At 37.7% G+C, this 18,109-nt stretch overlaps 1 pseudogene; it reads right to left on the minus strand.

Moving 5' to 3' along the window:
- Nucleotides 1–2,417: 2,417 nt before the first annotated feature.
- Nucleotides 2,418–3,024, minus strand: LOC123843497 (protein tyrosine phosphatase type IVA 1-like; annotated as a pseudogene).
- Between the last annotated feature and the right edge of the window lie 15,085 nt (nt 3,025–18,109).

Here is an 18,109-nt window from a genome sequence, read left to right on the forward strand (position 1 = left end):
ACGGAATAGTATTTGCCTGTGAAAAAAGATTGAAGTACTGAGAGATGCTACAACATGGATAAATTTTGCAAACATTAGGCCAAGTGATAAAAGCCAGTCACAAAAAGCCACATGCCGTATGATTCCTTTTATGTGAAAGATCTGGACTAACAAACATATAGAGATAGAAGTAGAATGATGGCTGCTTATGGCTGGGGGATTAAAGGATGATAGCTAAATAGTATAGGTTTTCTTTTTGAAGTGATGCAGATGTTCTCAAATTTACTGTGATGAGCATACAATTCTGTGAATATACTAAAAACCACTGAATTGTACATATTAAGTGGATGAGTTGTTCGATAGGTGAATTGTATTTCAATAAGGCTATTAGGAAAAAATTATCCTTAAAAAAACTTGAGAGCCTAAAAGGAGGGATATATATTAACTTCATTAATTTGAATTTAATATGCTGGTTTCTCATGGCTTTATGTTAACTTGCACTCTGATTAGTAAATGCTTTGTGATATTTAACCCAAAAAGCAAATAAAGCATACACTATAGATATAGAGGCAGACTGGCTTGTCTTTTATAGACAGGTCCATCTCAATTTACGTAAACTCAGACCATAAAGCATTAAATTGTTTCACAGTGATGGTGCTTACATGTTCTCCTTCTGTTTAAGTATTCGTTACTTGCAATAATAGGCACTTGATCTTGCATGGTATAACCATTATCTTTAATCACTGTGACCATGTTTTTCAAAAAAGCAAACTGTAGAAAATACCAATAAACTTGTTAAATTTACATATGACTTAATTTCTACAAACTGATAGTTCTAAAAAAATCGCATTTAACTTTTCTTTAAGAGGAACTACTTCTAGGGGCGCCTAGGTAGCTTAGATGGTTAAGCGTCTGTCTTTGGCTCAGGTCGTGATCCCAGGGTCCTGGGATCGAGCCCCAAGTCAGGCTCCCTGCTTGGTGGGGAGTCTGCTTCTCCCTCCCCTTCAACTGCTCCCCCTGCTTGTGCTCTCTCTCTCTCTGTCAAATAAATAAATAAAATCTTTTAAAAAAAGAACTACTTCTAAACCTGAAACTGTATAATATACTAATATGGAGAGGCACTAAGATGAGCATATTTTGGTACTCAGTAAAACCAAGATCAATTTAGTAAACACCAACATGGAAACAAAAAGGCCCTTTACAGCTGTTATTAAAGAAAGATAATTGCTGGCTTTGATCACAGCATTTAAATTTGTGAAAAAAGTAGTAGAACAGTTTATGTTCCTCAAGGTGATGCTTTCTGTAAGGCATTTTTAAGTTCTACAGCTCATGTATTATAAACAGGCAATCCTTGTGTGGTTCAAAAATAAAATAAAACATTAAACTTGTTTTTGTGTTACGGCACATTATATAGATACAAAGCACTGGAATAAAACCATATATCAGTTTAAATATAGACCATAATGATGTTATAACTCAGCAAAAATGTTTTAAGGGAATGAGTAGTATACATGAGAGAGAGAGACAGAGAGACAGAATTACCTGCTCCAAACTTGCTGGTACTTGAAAATAATCTTAAACATACTAAGAGTTGTATCAAAATAAAATAAAAGCTAATGACTCAATCAGAAAAGTATATAAATTTCTGAAGATAACATTGAAGAGATTAAATTTTCTTTTTTTTTTAAAGATTTTATTCCTTTATTTGAGAAAGAGGACTAGCAGGAAGGAGGGGCAAAGGGAGAGGGAGACACAGACTCCCTGCTGAGCAGGGAACCGGACATAGTGCTCCATCCCAGCATCCTGGGATCACAGTGGGAGCCAAAGGCAGATGGTTAACCGACTGAGCCACACAGGTGCCCCTAGTTTCATTTTAACTCAATATAATTATTTTCTAAAATGCTAACAATCAGAGAAAGAATAGACAACTCCAGAACCCACCATCTTTCTTTTTATATTTTTAATAGCAATGCTCATATGATATACTTCTATAGTTTATGAGTACAACTGTTTTAGAAGAAAAATTAAATTTATAGAAACAAATTAAAACTCACCTAAGACTTTGTACTAATTCAGCAAAACTAATGGTTGTACAAACCTTACTATATATCAGTTTGAATACGGAAGATGTAAATATAAGTGAGTAGGTGACCATATAGGTACTACCTTCAATGTTTGGAATGACTGAAGGAATAAATCACCTAAGGACTACTTGAGGCTAGAAGTGTACAGGTATTGTGTTGAGTATTTCGGCACTTCATAACTCTAGGGTTCTTAAATATTGATAAGATACAATTGATACAAATGGAAACATATTTTAAATATTGAAGAGTTAGAATCTTTTACTAAGTGTGAAAATAACATCAAATATACAGAGGCTCTAATTCTGGCAAGCTTGTGGCCTGCTAAAACTGCTTTTCCATGTTCCTATGGAAGCTTCATTTGACATAGTATCCACCAAGGGTCCATATATTGGCTAATAAAATATAAATAAAATAAGGCTCTCTCTCAAGTTTCACTTCCAAGGCCATAGCATCAGGCAGCACCCTTTCATTGAATGAAACAGTTGTATCTGACGTTTCTGAGGGGCAAGTACACTGTAGGACAATACTTCTCCAAATACAAAAGTTTCTTGCTGTTAAAAGCTCCACATTGCTTTTGTCTTATGAATTGTACTGCATCTTCATATTTCACTCCACCTTCATTTAATTCTCGGGCAACCAGCACTAGGAGCTCCCAAGACCTGTGGCACAGCGAACCTCAATACAAGAACCAGGATCTTCATGAAAGTTCTTTTTTTTTTTTTTTTTTTTAAGTTTTAAGCATTTATCAAAACCCATCATCAGAAGGCCAGTCCAGAATCCGGATGCCCTCTTCCTCCAAGCTGGCAGTGTGGTAAGGTGCCTCACACACGCTCATGATGGTGGGAACTCTGTTCTTCTTAAATTAATTTAAGAATTTGTTTAAGGAGGCATGGGTTGGACGGTGCACAATAAGAAACCACATATTCCTGTATGCAATCTCTGTAAGAGCAGGGTAGTTCATCCCAGTTGTGTTGACATAATTACATTTTTAAAAAATACAGAAAGAAACTGAAGTTTACTTCAAAATACACCAGTTGAGGGGCACCTGGGTGGCACAGTTGGTTGAGCACCGACTCTTGGTTTTGGCTCAGGTTGTGATCTTAGGGTTGTGAGATTGAGCCCCGCATCAGGCTCCACACTGGGCACAGAGTCTGCTTGAGATTCTCTCTCTCTTTCCCTCTGCCCTCCCGCCACCCTGCTGGTGCTCTCTCTCTCTAAAATAAATAAACAAAATCTTAAAAAACAAAAACAAAAAACCCCCAAAATACACCAGTTGAAATTTTCAATGAGTTGAATATAAAGTTGGGAATAATAGCAAATAAAATCAACCTTCAAACAAAAAGTTTCAATGTTTCAGTACAGTAATACTGAGTCAATAAAAAAGAAGTGAACTCAGCTTTACCCCATTTGCATCAGAACTCTTGTAAAATGCTCTGCCATTCAGTTCGGCTCTTAAATGTTCAGGTTATTCGTTTTTATGGGTGCTTCTCAGGTAGTAACAACTTTCTAGAATTCACTAGTCTACGTAGAGGTTGGACTATCCGTTACTAAGTCCGTAAATGTGTGCCCAAGAACACCAAAGAAGTGAGGGATATGTTCACTCATTGATGAATGTGGTCTAATCAGACAGTGGTCCCGAGGCAGAGGTGACACCGTGCAGTGCACAGCTCAGGGGAAAATGCATCTCTGAGCAGATCTATTGCCATCTGAGTCCAAAATGTGCCTTAAATGTTCTATACCACAAGCCTTCTCTTTCTCCTTTCTCTGCACAAAGGACAAAGGGAGAGTTTGGCCACCAGTCATGATGGTCTTGACTAAGAGGGTCAAGGCAGGGGTAAAGAGACACCTGGAGCGTCTCAAAGGGGAAGTGGCAGCTCACATGCCAGAGCTGTTTATTTCTACAGAAATGTTTCACAAACTAGTCTACAGATCTTCCCATGCATCACCTCTAAGGCACACATCACGTTTCATATTACATGACCATCAAGTGTCAGTTCCCTTTTTACAGATAAACAAGAAATAAAAATTGATATTAGAGGTTGTCCTGTATTAACATGGCAATTTAATAATCCTTTAACAACATAATAATTGGTTATGATGCCGGTTATTCTTTTGGCACAGCTGTTAGGTGGCTTTGGACTGCAGACCGACTTAGAAATCTTTCAGTTTTTTCCTCCATTTGCAGCAGAACTGATGTGTTCTAGATCCAGCCTCTACAGGCATTTCAAATCAGTTTCCCCACATACAAGTATGATCTGGTTTCTAAGACTTAAAAATAAAAAGTATTAAAAAGAGAATAAATAGAGGTGCCTGGGTGGCTCAGTCGGTTAAGCGTCTGCCTTCAGCTCAGGTCATGATCTCGGGGTCCTGGGATTGAGCCCTGTGTTGGGCTCCCAGCTCAGCGGGGAGCCTACTTCTCCCTCTCCCTCTGCCTGCCACTCTTACTTGTGCTCTCTTTCTGTCAAATAAATAAATAAAATCTAACAAAAGAGAGAAAGAGAGAGAGAGAGAGAATAAATGAAAGAATGAAAATAAGGCAACCAGTCTAAAGAGGAATCTAAACCTCCCTAGCTTTACTTTTATCCAGGATGAAGGACTGGGAAAGGGATTGTGGAGTGAATAAGAACAACCAACTCCTTCTATCCTATACAAATGACCACTGTGTTTTCTGAAAAATCCAAAGGAACTATTTTCACTATCTAAACTACAACGGGTGAGAAGGAAGTTAGTGTGGAAAAAGAGATTGTGGAAAGGTCATATACGATGCATGTATGTGTAAAATGAGAACTTATACTTATCTTCTCGGAGTGGATAAGAAGGAAAATGGAAACTTGCCATAGCACAGTATGATTAACTTCTATAATTCACTGAGTCACTGGAAAATTGCAAATCCCATGATTTATATGCATAGGTACAACTACATGTATATATGCATATATACACACATGTGCATATGCAAGCATACATTACTTTCATTACATTGTGTATGATAAATTAGTTCTGCTTCTGCAAACATGTGTAGTACATATTTCCTTCTCTGAGATGACATATCCAAATTAGCCATAATTAAAAGTAGACCAACTAAGAAGCCACTGTCATATTTACCTATAGTTTCTCTGGAAACATATTCCTTTTCCCTTTCCAGACATTTTAAATAAAAATCTGGAAGAAAAAAATCTTATTTTCAAGACTCTCATTTTGTTACCATATTTTGTAAAATTATGTTCGCTGTCAGAGCACATGCATCTCCCCAACTCCTGACTAGAACTCCATGAAATGAGAGGAAATATATGCATTTTAAAATAACATATTTATAACATCTCATAAAAAGTAAAAATGTGTTATTAATGGATATGTATAAAGGGAGACCATGGGGGTATTTCTGCATTAATTCAATAAACATTTATTAAGACTCTCCTATATGCCAGACATATAAATATTGGTAAAATCTAGACCTAGACCATTAGAAGCTTGTTATCTACAGGAGGAGTTCTACATCCACATATATAAAACTAAATTAAAAAATGAAAGACATTATACCTATAATAAGAACGAGCTGAGTGCAGGGGAGGACACGAGTAAATCTGCCTGGCATATAAAGCAGGATGCTAGAACAAGGCTTCTCAGACTAAGTGACATTTATTACATTCGTACATTGATCTTTCACCATTTTAACTGCAATATGTCTCTACAGTAGATGTATACTATATATGCTTTTATGAGGGTAAAATGCCCATGAAAAAAATTGACAGCAAATAACCAATGGAGAAATGAGGCAAGATTAGTAAAAAAGGAAACATCATGCAAGTTGGAGTGAAATACAACTAGGAAGAAATAAGAAAAATAATTAGCTCAGTAATGGCTCTTTGATGCCCTAGAAAAAGCAGAGAAAACTGGAAGACTTTCGAAGTAAAATCGAACCTACTGCCTGTGAAACCAAACTACTTAGAGCTGAATAAAAAAAATAAATTCTACATAAAGAAATTTCTAACACCTCTTCAAGGGATTCTTAGAGGGAAAACTGGATTATTTATGTAAGATATATGAAATATGAGAGCTATTTTAAGATATATTTGGCAAAGATAACTATAAACCCAGTAGAAATTATATTTTTGAATTTTTTAGTTTTTTGACATTTTATTTTGGTTTTGATTCATGAAGAATAAAAGGTTATACTATTTACTAAATAAAAAGTAAAGAAAAGCATAAGGCTGAATGGATAGTAGTTTTTCCCCCTTCTGCCACATATCTAGAGTATTTTAGAAATTGCTAGATATCTTAGATATCAGAAAATGATTATTTTTCACATAAATTATTAAGGCCTATTCTTACTTATCATTAAGATTGTTTTGTTTGTAAAATATGTCACTAAATAAATGGTATTCATTAGATGTGGTCTAAAATTTTTATTCTCAATTCCTTTCTTTAAATTTATTTACGGAGTTCATCTGTAACAAATACCTTGTATAAGCCTAAACTCTGAAAGCTGAAATCAAAATAAACAATTGTATCTGGATGATGGAAAGGGGAACAATGACAGGTATTGTGAAAAGATGTTGATGTAACTATTTTAGACCATCTTGCCATTTAATTTTTTAAAAGAGTACAAAACCCCAAAGTTTTCTTGAAATTTCATTTTCTTGTCATTTTACTAGATCAGGGGAAATAAATATATATTTTTTAACGACTAAGGAGATTCAATAGAATAGAAGAGGAAAAAAATAGCGAGGGGAATAATAATCAGGGAGAAATAGGGAAAGAGAAAGGATAAAAACAGCATGGGAAAGATTTGGAGAAATCCCTTTCTTCCCTTTTGTCCTGAATCTTAAAGGTAAAGGGAAGTCTGAAGAGCAAACTCATTGCCAAATAGCACTCTATGTGAAAACAACAGGATTTAATGTTGTCTGCGTTTGTGTTCTAAATGGATTCCTTTCTTGCCACTATGGTTGAACAGTTCACACAATAGATAGCCTGTTACCTGACTGTTGCATTAATGTCGTGATGCAATATTCATACACGCAATGAAGAGTGCAAAAAGAATTAATTTCTAGACCAGGACCACCATTAATATTCACACAATAAAATCTGCTCCATTCTTTGGGAGGCAAAAACAATTAAAGTGCCTGGCTGCTGGCATTCATTTGAATTTAATGAGAACAGAGTTGATTTAAATTTTTCCCGGGGACATGCATTAGTGGTATCTTCAGTCCTGGCATATACATTTTGACCATTACAATATGGCTAAAAACAACATTACATACTACTTTAGAGAGGTACGGATGAAATAATACATACTCCCCCTCCAATAGCAAATGCGTCCACCCGGGGCAAAACGTAAAGTAAATTGTGAGTCAAGACATCATGATGCCGCTTTCCTTTATATCACAGTTTCAAAGCCTATGTAAAATTTAGAATCCTGAAATGCATAATACTTCATACTTTTTTAGGAATATGAAAATTTGCACCTATTTTAACATAAATATTTAGATGTAATTGTCATTTAACAAACTGCACATATTTAAGGTGTATGACTTGATAAATTGTGACATATGTATACACCCATGAAACCATCATGATAATTAGCATATGCATCGTCCCCAAAAGTTTCCTTTATAATCTCTCCTTTCACCCTTAACATTGCCCCTGCCACCCATCCATAGGCAACCTTTCTATGCTATTATACATTCAGTTGAATTTCCTGGAATTTTATTTAAATAGGATCATGCAGTATATACTCTTTCATCACAGGCTTCTTTTACTCAGAATAATGTCTTGAGATTCATCCACGTTATAGCTTGTATTAGGGGTTGAATTTTGTCTCCCAAAAAGATATGTTGAAGTCCTAACACCCAGTACCTCAGACTGTGATTTTATTTGGGAATAGGGTCATTGCAGATGTAATTATTTACATTAAGATGAGGTCATACTGGAGTAGGATAAGCTCTTATTCCACTATGACTGATGTCCTTACAAGAAGAGGACACGAGAGAGACACACAGACATGCAGGAGGAAGATGTCATGCATTGACAGAGGCAGAAATTTAAGTGCTGCAGCTGCGAGGTGGGACCTGAAGCAATGTGACTGGTGCCTTTTTAAAAAGTGGCAATTTGGACACAAGACAACACAGAGAGAAGACTATGTGAAGATACATACAGGAAGCATGCCTTGCCGTGTGATGATGGACCATTAGAGTGATGCATCTACAAGCCAAGGAACCCCAAGATGGCCTGGAAACCACCAGAAGCTGAGAAGGGGCAAGGAAGGAGTGTCCCTACACGTTTCAGAGGGTGCTTGGACCTGCCAACACACCTTGACTTCAGACTCTGGTCTCCAGAAATGTGAGACAATGAATTTGTTTTTTTTTTTTTTTTTTTTTTTTAAAGATTTTATTTATTTATTTGACAGAGAGAGACACAGTGAGAGAGGGAACACAAGCAGGGGGAGTGGGAGAGGGAGAAGCAAGCTTCCCGCGGAGCAGGGAGCCTGATGCGGGGCTCGATCCCAGGGCCCTGGGATCATGACCTGAGCCGAAGGCAGACACTTAACGAATGAGCCACCCAGGCGCCCCTGAATTTCTGTTTTGTAAGTCACCCAGTTTATGGCACATTTTTACAGCAACCTTAGGAAAATAATATAGCATACATCCAAATATCCTTCCATTTTGTGAATATATCACATTTGTTTATCCATTCACTTGTTGAAGGACATTTAAATTGTTTCCAGGTATCTGTTCAGTGGTATCACCATATCCTAGAGTACATTCAAATTTAATTTGATTAAGTACTGACAAATTGATATCCAGATTCTCAACAGTCAACAGCAGGACACAAGGGTTCCTATTTCCCACATCTTCACCAATACTTGCAATGTGCAACTTTTTCTTATTTGTCAATGTAAAGTGGTAGCTCCTTGTTACTGTAATTACATTTTTTGATTATGAATGTGTTTGATTATGTTTTCATGTATTCATTCACCTGTTGAGTGTCCTCTTTGCTGAATTGTCTGTTTATATCTTCTGATTATGTTTTTATTGGTTTTAGATGTTGCAAATATAATTTCCTAATGTTTTCTGTCTCTTAGATTCATTTTTAGTGTCTCTCATCAGGAAAAACCCACAAAAACCTTTATTTTGATGTAATCAAATCACTCCTTTTCTGGACCTCATGACTGATGCTTTTTGAGCCTTATTTAAGTTCTCACCCAAACTTAGTTGACAATTATATTCTCCTAAATTGTTCTATACTGACTTTATAATTTTGTCTTCCATATGTAGCTTTCTAAACCATCTGGAATTCATCTTTTTATATTTGATAAAGCAGGAATCAGGTTTTATTTTTTATTTTTCTATAAATACTAAACAGATTTTCCTAACATCATGTATCAGATAGTTTAAGACTGACCATGTTATAGTCAAATGCTATTTATTGATTTCTGAGTCCTTGCTTATCTTTCTCTATGTGGTCACACATCATCCAACGTTAGGAAACCTAAAGTTATAGCATTCAGCTTTTAACAAGGTTTTTTTCAAACTCTTGGGACTGGTGAACACTTTCATCGTATTTGAGAGAATAAAAGCAATCTACGGTTTTCTCCAATTGACATAAAAAGCTAACTTTTCATATATTAATAAATTCCAGTGATTTGTCTATTCCTGAGTCAATAATACATTTCATTGTAAACATTATAAATAATTGAATATCTGGAGAGGAATCCCCTCTTTATTCCTATGTTTGTAAGTTTTCCCCTACCAATTCTTCTGTCTTAATTTTTCTATGACTTTTTCAATTATTTTAATTGGTAATAGTAAACTCATTTCGAATTATATTGCAGTTATAGATTGATGTAGGAGAAAATGATAATATTGAGTTTACCCATATAAGTAAACAGTTTCCCCATTTATGCAAGACCTCCATGTGTGCTTAGTATTTAACTAACTTCCTGTCCTTTGGACAATGGAGTTTTATTCATATACAAGTTTGTCATAAGCAAAATTGCATTTCCAAACATGTACAGTAGTTCCCCCTTATCTGCAGGGGATACATTCCAAGACCTCCAGTGGATGCCTAAGACTGCAAACAGTACCGAACCCTATATATACTTTATTTTTGCCTATATGTACATACCTATGATAAACTTTATAAATAGGCACAGTAAGAGATTAACAATAATAATAGAACAATTATAACAATATAGCGTAATAAAAGTTATGTGGATATGGTCTTACTCTCTCTCAAAACATCTTATTGTACTGTACTCACCCTTCGAGTGATGGTGTGATGTGAATGATGCAGGCATTGTGATGTAGCATTAAGTACTATTGACTTTCTGAAGATTCGTCAGAAGGAGGACAGTTTGTTGCCAGACTGCTGTTAGCCGGGGTCACTGAAACTGTGGAAGTGAAAGTGCGGAAAGAGAAACCAGAAATAAGGGGAGACCATGGTACTTCAGAAACAAGTATCTGTCTATTTTTGAACTGTGCAGTTACCTCAAATCTTGTGTCATTTCCCTCAGACCCCACTAGGACCCCTTTCCAGGAAAATCACCCACTTCTTAAAGAAGTACAATATTGAAGGAGAAGCTGAAAGCTATCAGCAATGTTTCTTTTAGTTAGAGTACAAGTCATCAATTACCCCAGGTTTTTCTTTTTTTTTATTATTATGTTATGTTAATCACCATACATTACATCATTAGTTTTTGATGTAGTATTCCATGATTCGTTGTTTGCGTATAACACCCAGTGCTCCATTCAGTACGTGCCCTCTTCAATACCCATCACCAGGCTAACCCATCCTCCCACCCCCTCCCCTCTGGAACCCTCAGTTTGTTTCTCAGAGTCCATAGTCTCTCATGGTTCGTCTCCCCTTCCAATTTCCCCCCTTTCATTTTTCCCTTCCTACTATCTTCTTCTTCTTCTTCTTTTTTTTTTTTAACATATAATGTATTATTTGTTTCAGAGGTACAGGTCTGTGATTCAACAGTCTTGCACAATTCACAGCACTCACCATAGCACATACCCTCCCCAATGTCTATCACCCAGCCACCCCATCCCTCCCAACCCCCACCACTCCAGCAACCCTCAGTTTGTTTCCTGAGTTTAAGAATTCCTCATATCAATGAGATCATATGATACATGTCTTTCTCTGTTTGACTTATTTCGCTCAGCATAATACCCTCCAGGTCCATCCACATCGTTGCAAATGGCAAGATTTCATTCCTTTTGATGGCTGCATAATATTCCATTGTATATATATACCACTTCTTCTTTATCCATTCATCTGTCATTGGACATCTTGGCTCTTTCCATAGTTTGGCTATTGTGGACATTGTTGCTATAAACATTGGGGTGCACGTACCCCTTCAGATCACTACATTGGTATCTTTGGGGTAAACACCCAGTAGTACAATTGCTGGGTCATATGGTAGCGCTATTTTCAACTTTTTGAGGAACCTCCATACTGTTTTCCAGAGTAGCTGCACCAGCTTGCATTCCCACCAACAGTGTAGGAGGGTTCCTCTTTCTCTGCATCCCCACCAACCTCTGTCATTTCCTGACTTGTTAATTTTAGCCATTCTGACTGGTGTGAGGTGATATCTCATTGAGGTTTTGATTTAGAGTTCCCTGATGCCGAGCAATGTTGAGCACTTTTTCATGTGTCTGTTGGCCATTTGGATGTCTTCTTTGGAAAAATGTCTGTTCATGTCTTCTGCTCATTTCTTGATTGGATCATTTGTTCTTTGGGTGTTGAGTTTCATATGTTCTTTATATATTTTGGATACTAGCCCTTTATCTGATATGTCATTTGTAAATATCTTCTCCCATTCTGTCGGTTGTCTTTTGGTTTTGTTGACTGTTTCTTTTGCTGGGCAAAAGCTTTTTATCTCATTGAAGTCCCAATAGTTCATTTTTGCCCTTGCTTCCCTTGCCTTTGGCGATGTTTCTAGGAAGAAGTTGCTGTGGCTGAGGTCAAAGAGGTTGCTGCCTGTGTTCTCCTTTAGGATTTTGATGGACTCCTGTCTCACATTGAGGTCTTTCAACCATTTTGAGTCTATTTTTGTGTATGGTGTAAGGAAATGGTCCAGTTTCATTCTTCTGCATGTGGCTATCCAATTTTCCCAACACCAGTTGTTGAAGAGACTGTCTTTTTTCCATTGGACATTCTTTCCTGCTTTGTTGAAGATTAGTTGACCATAGAGTTGAGGGTCCATTTCTGGGCTCTCTATTCTGTTGCATTGATCTATGTGTCTGTGTTCGTGCCAGTACCATACTGTCTTGATGATAACAGCTTTGTAATAGAACTTGAAATCCGGAATTGTGATGCCACCAGCTTTGATTTTCTTTTTCAACATTCCTCTGGCTATTTGGGGTCTTTTCTGGTTCAATACAAATTTTAGGATTATTTGTTCCATTTCTTTGAAAAAAGCTGATGGTATTTTGATAGGGATTGCATTGAATGTGTAGATTGGCTCTAGGTAGCACTGACATTTTCACAATATTTGTTCTTCCAATCCATGAGCATGGAATGGTTTTCCATTTCTTTGCATCTTCCTCAATTTCTTTCATGAGTATTTTATAATTTTCTGAGTACACATTCTTTGTCTCTTTGGTTAGATTTATTCCTAGGTATCTTATGGTTTTGGGTGCACTTGAAATGGGATCGACTCCTTAATTTCTCTTTCCTCTGTCTTGTTGTTGGTGTATAGGAATGCCACTGATTTCTGTGCATTGATTTTATATCCTGCCACTTTACTGAATTCCTGAATGAGTGCTAGCAGTTTTGGGGTGGAGTCTTTTGGGTTTTCCACATAAAGTATCATATCATCTGCAAAGAGTGAGAGTTTGACTTCTTTGCTGATTCGGATGCCTTTTATTTCTTTTTGTTGTCTGATTGCTGTGGCTAGGACTTCTAATACTCTGTTGAATAGCAGTGGTGATAGTGGACATCCCTGCCATGTTCCTGACCTTAGGGGGAAAGCTCTCAGTTTTTCGCCATTGAGAATGATATTCACTGTGGGTTTTTCATAGATGGCTTTTATGATATTGAGATATGCACCCTTTATCCCTATACTCTGAAGAGTTTTGATCAAGAAAGGATGCTGTATTTTTTCAAATGATTTTCTGCATCTATTGAGAGGATCATATCGTTCTTGTTCTTTCTTTTATTAATGTATTGTATCACATTGATTTGTGGATGTTGAACCAACCTTGCAGCCCAGGGATAAATCCCAATTAGTCGTGGTGAGTAATCCTTTTAATGTACTGTTGGATCCTATTGGTTAGTATTTTGGTGAGAATTTTTGCATCCATGCTCATCAAGGATATTGGTCTGTAATTCTTTCTGATGGGGTCTTTGTCTGGTTTGGGGATCAAGGTAATGCTGGCCTCATAAAACGAGTTTGGAAGTTTCCCATTTCTATTTTTTGGAACAGTTTCAGAATAGGTATTAATTCTTTAGATGTTTGGTAGAATTCCCCTGAGTAGCCATCTGGCCCTGGGCTTTTGTTTGTTGGGAGATTTTTGATGACTGCTTCAATTTCCTTAGTGGTTATAGGTCTGTTCAGGTTTTCTATTTCTTCCGGGTTCAGTTTTGGTAGTTGATACATCTCTAGAAATGCATCCATTTCTTCCAGATTATCTAATTTGCTGGCATAGAGTTGCTCATAATATGTTCTTATAATTGTTTGCATTTCTTTGGTGTTGGTTGTGATCTCTCCTCTTTCATTCATGATTTTGTTGATTTGGGTCATTTCTCTTTTCTTTTTGATAAGTCTGGCCAGGGGTTTATCAATCTTGTTAATTCTTTCAGAGAACCACCTCCTAGTTTTGTTGATCTGTTCTACTGTTCTTTTGGTTTCTATTTCATTGATTTCTGCTCTGATCTTTATTATTTCTCTTCTCCTGATGGGTTTAGGCTTTATTTGCTGTTCTTTCTCCAGCTCCTTTAGGTGTAGGGTTAGGTTGTGTATTTGAGACCTTTCTTGTTTCTTGAGAAAGGCTTGTACTGCTATATACTTTCCTCTTAGAACTGCCTTTGCTGCATCCCAAAGATTTTGAACAGTTGTGTTTTCATTTTCATTGGTTTCCATGAATTTTTTTAATTCTTCTTTAATTTCCTGGTTGACCCATTCATTCTTTAGTAGGATGCTCTTTAGCCTCCATGGATTTGAGTTCTTTCTGACTTTCCTCTTGTGATTGAGTTCTAGTTTCAAAGCATTGTGGTCTGAAAATAGGCAGGGAATGATCCCAATCTTTTGGTACCAGTTGAGACCTGATTTGTGGCCTAAGATGTGATCTATTCTGGAGAATGTTCCATGGGCACTAGAGAAGAATGTGTATTCTGTTGCTTTGGGATGGAATGTTCTGAATATATCTGTGAAGTCCATTTGGTCCAATGTGTCATTTAAAGTCTTCATTTCCCTGTTGATCTTTTGCCTAGATGATCTGTCCATTTCAGTGAGGGGGGTGTTAAAGTCCCCCACTATTATTGTATTGTTGTTGATGTGCTTTTTTGCTTTTGTTATTAATTGGCTTATATAATTGGCTGCTCCCATGTTAGGGGCATAGATATTTTCAATCTTCTTGTTGGATAGACCCTTTAAATAGGATATAGTGTCCTTCCTCATCTCTTATTATAGTCTTTGGTTTAAAATCTAATTTGTGTGATATAAGGATTGCCACCCCAGCTTTCTTTTGATGTCCATTAGCATGGTAAATGGTTTTCCACCCCCTCACTTTCAATTTGGGCTATCTTTGGGTCTAAAATGAGTCTCCTGCAGACAGCATATCGATGGGTCTTGTTTTTTTATCCAATCTGATAGCCTGTGTCTTTTGATTGGGGCATTTAGCCCATTTACATTCAGGGTAACTATTGAAAGATAGGAATTTAGTGCCATTGTATTGCCTGTAAGGTGACTGTTATTGTATGTTGTCTCTGTTCCTTTCTGGTCTATGTTACTTTTAGGCTCTCTCTTTGATTAGAAGACGCCTTTCAAGATTTCTTGTAGGGCTGGTTTCATATTTGCAAATTCCTTTAGTTTTTGTTTGTCCTGGAAGCTTTTTATCTCTCCTTCTATTTTCAATGACAGCCTAGCTTGATATAATATTCTTGGCCGCATATTTTTCTCATTTAGTGCTCCGAATATATCATGCCAGTCCTTTCTGGCCTGCCAGATCTCTGTGGATAGGTCTGTAGATTACAGATCTCTTCTCCCGAGCTGCTTTCAGGATTTTCTCTTTGTCTCTGAGTCTTGTAAGTTTTACTACTAGATGTCGGGGTGTTGACCTATTTTTATTGATTTTGAGGGGGGTTCTCTTTGCCTCCTGGATTTTGATGCCTGTTTCCTTCCCCAAATTAGGGAAGTTCTCTGCTATAATTTGCTCCAATATACCTTCTGCCCGCCCCCCCTCTTCTTCTTCTGGGATCCCAATTATTCTAATGTTGTTTTGTCTTACAGTATCACTTACCTCTCAAATTCTGCCCTTGTGATCCAGTAGTTGTTTATCTCTCTTTTTCTCAACTTCTTTATTTTCCATCATTTGGTCTTCTATACCACTAATTCTCTCTTCTGCCTCATTTATCCTAGCAGTTAGAGCCTCCATTTTTGATTGCACCTCATGAATAGCCTTTTTGATTTCAACTTGGTTAGATTTTAATTATTTTATTTCTCCAGAAAGGGTTTCTCTAATATCTTCCATGTTTTTTTCAAGCCCAGCTAGTACCTTTAAAATCGTCATTCTGAACTCTAGTTCCCACATCTTACTAATGTCCATATTGATTAGGTCCCTGGCAGTTGGTACTGCCTCTTGTTCTTTTTTTTGAGGTGGTTTTTTTCCATCTTGTCATTTTTTCCAGAGGAGAATAGATGAATGAGAGAACAAAATGCTAACAGGGCAACAATGACCCCAGAAAAATATACACTAATCAGAAGAGACCTGAAACTGGGGGAAAAGAAAGGGAAAGAAAGAAAAAAGAAAAAAGAAAAAGATAAAAACAAAGAAACAAACAAAAAAGAAACAGAATATGATCAAATATGATCAGGCTGGTGCATAGATCAGTGCCACACACTAGATTTTGGGCGTATTTTGGTCTGTTAGAAGAAAGTGTCTCCCAAAATTTTAAAGAAAAACTTATATATGTACAAAATAAGGGTAAATATGATGAAGGGATGGAATATGACTGTAAAGATGAAAGTTATAAAAGATTTTATAAAAGGAATTGATAAGATAAGAAGTTGGTTGAAAAAAGAAAGAGGATTAAAAAAAAGGGAGAGAATGTGATCAGCAGGAGACTAGAACAAAGCCATACACTAGATATTTAGGGTATATTTTGGTCTGTTAGAAGAAACTGTATCCCAAAATTTTAAAGAGAGAACAACTTATATATATGTACCAAAAATCAGGTTAACTACTCTGAAGGGATAGAATATGACTCTAAAAATGAAAAATAAAAAAGATTTTTTAAAAAAGGGAAAAAGAAAAATTCAAAAAAAAAAGAAAAAGAAAAAGAAAGTTAAAAAAAAATTAACTTTGAAAGACTAAAGAATCATGGGGATAAAAGGCATGAATTCTATGTGCAGTATTCCCCTAGCTCTGAAGTTCTGCCGTTCTCACTGATCAGTATACTTGGTCTTGGCTGGCTGTTCTCACTGATCTTCTGGGGGAGGGGCCTGTTGCCATGGTTCCCAAATGTCTTTGACGGAGGTGGAATTGCCCCGCCCTTGCCGGTCCGGGATAAGTAATCCACCGGGGTTTGCTCTCAGGAGCTTTTGTTCCCTGCAAGCTTTCCGTACAGCTTTGGAGGATGAGAGTGAAAATGGCGGCCTTCCAGTCTCCGCCCCGGAGGAAGCGAGAACTCGGGGCCCCACTCCTCAGTGCACCCCCAGAGAAAAGCAGTCAGTCACTCCCATCTCCCTGGTCTCCGGCCACACTCTGTGCTCACCCGGCCTGTGACCGAGCATTTCTATCTCTGGTGCACGACCCCGTGTGGAGTCTCCAAACCCAGCAGATCCCTGCAGTGCGCTCCTGTGCTGCTCCTCCCAGGGGAGGAAGGGGAGTCTCCCTGGATCTGCCTCTTGTTGGGTCCCTGCTGGAGGAGCAGTGGCCGGACTGTGCCGTGGATCGTGGTTTATGGCAACCCCCAGCTGAGAGCCCACTCCTTGGCTCCGTCTCTGCAGCCGGCTTCCCCGCTCCCATACCTGGGAGATCTGCCACACTCAGTCACCCCTGGTCTTTCTGTGACTCCGAGAGTCCTGAGACCACACTGTCCCACGAGGGTTCCACCCCCTACTTAGCCACTGGAGCGACGTCCCTCAGTGGAGCCGACTTCTAAAAGTTCCCATTTTGTGCTCCACAGCTCTATCACTTGCCGGTAGTGGCTGATGGAGGCTCCCTCCCCCACCATCTATCTTCCCATATATGGTCTTGGATTCACTTCTCCGCATGTCCTACCTTCCAGAAAGTGGTCACTTTTCTGTTCAGAGAGTTGCTGCTATTCTTTTCTTCGATTTCCTGTTGAGTTTGTAGGTGTTCAGAATGGTTTGATCCTTATCTAGCTGAATTCCTGGGATCAGAAGAAATGTAGGTCTCCTACTCCTCTGCCATCTTGCTCCTCCCTCCTCCCCTAGGTCTTTCTAGAGTAATTAAAACACCATCATGATTGCTCTAAATTTAAGGCAGTGGTAAGCAAATATTTTCTATAAAGGGAGAGAGAGTAAATATTTCAGGCTTTACAGGCCATATGGTCTCTGTCACAACTACTCAACCATGCCATTGTAGCATGAAAACAGCCATAGACAATACATAAACAAATTGGAGTGGCTATGTTCCAATGAAACTACATTTACAAAACCAGGCAGTGGGCCAGATTTGGCCCATGTGAAGTAGTTTGCTACCCTCCTCCATTCCAGAGTTTGCACTGAAACATCCGAGTTACTTTAAAAAGTGAATTCTCTACAGATGGCAAATAAGCATATGAAAAGAGGGTCCACATCATATGTCATCAGGGAAATGCAAATTAAAACAACAATGAGATACCACCACACAGCTATT

Source organism: Mirounga angustirostris, unplaced genomic scaffold (assembly GCF_029215605.1).
Source record: "Mirounga angustirostris isolate CCGP_5_RB_7025 unplaced genomic scaffold, mMirAng1.0.hap1 SCAF_11, whole genome shotgun sequence".
In the NCBI taxonomy this organism is placed as follows: domain Eukaryota; kingdom Metazoa; phylum Chordata; class Mammalia; order Carnivora; family Phocidae; genus Mirounga; species Mirounga angustirostris.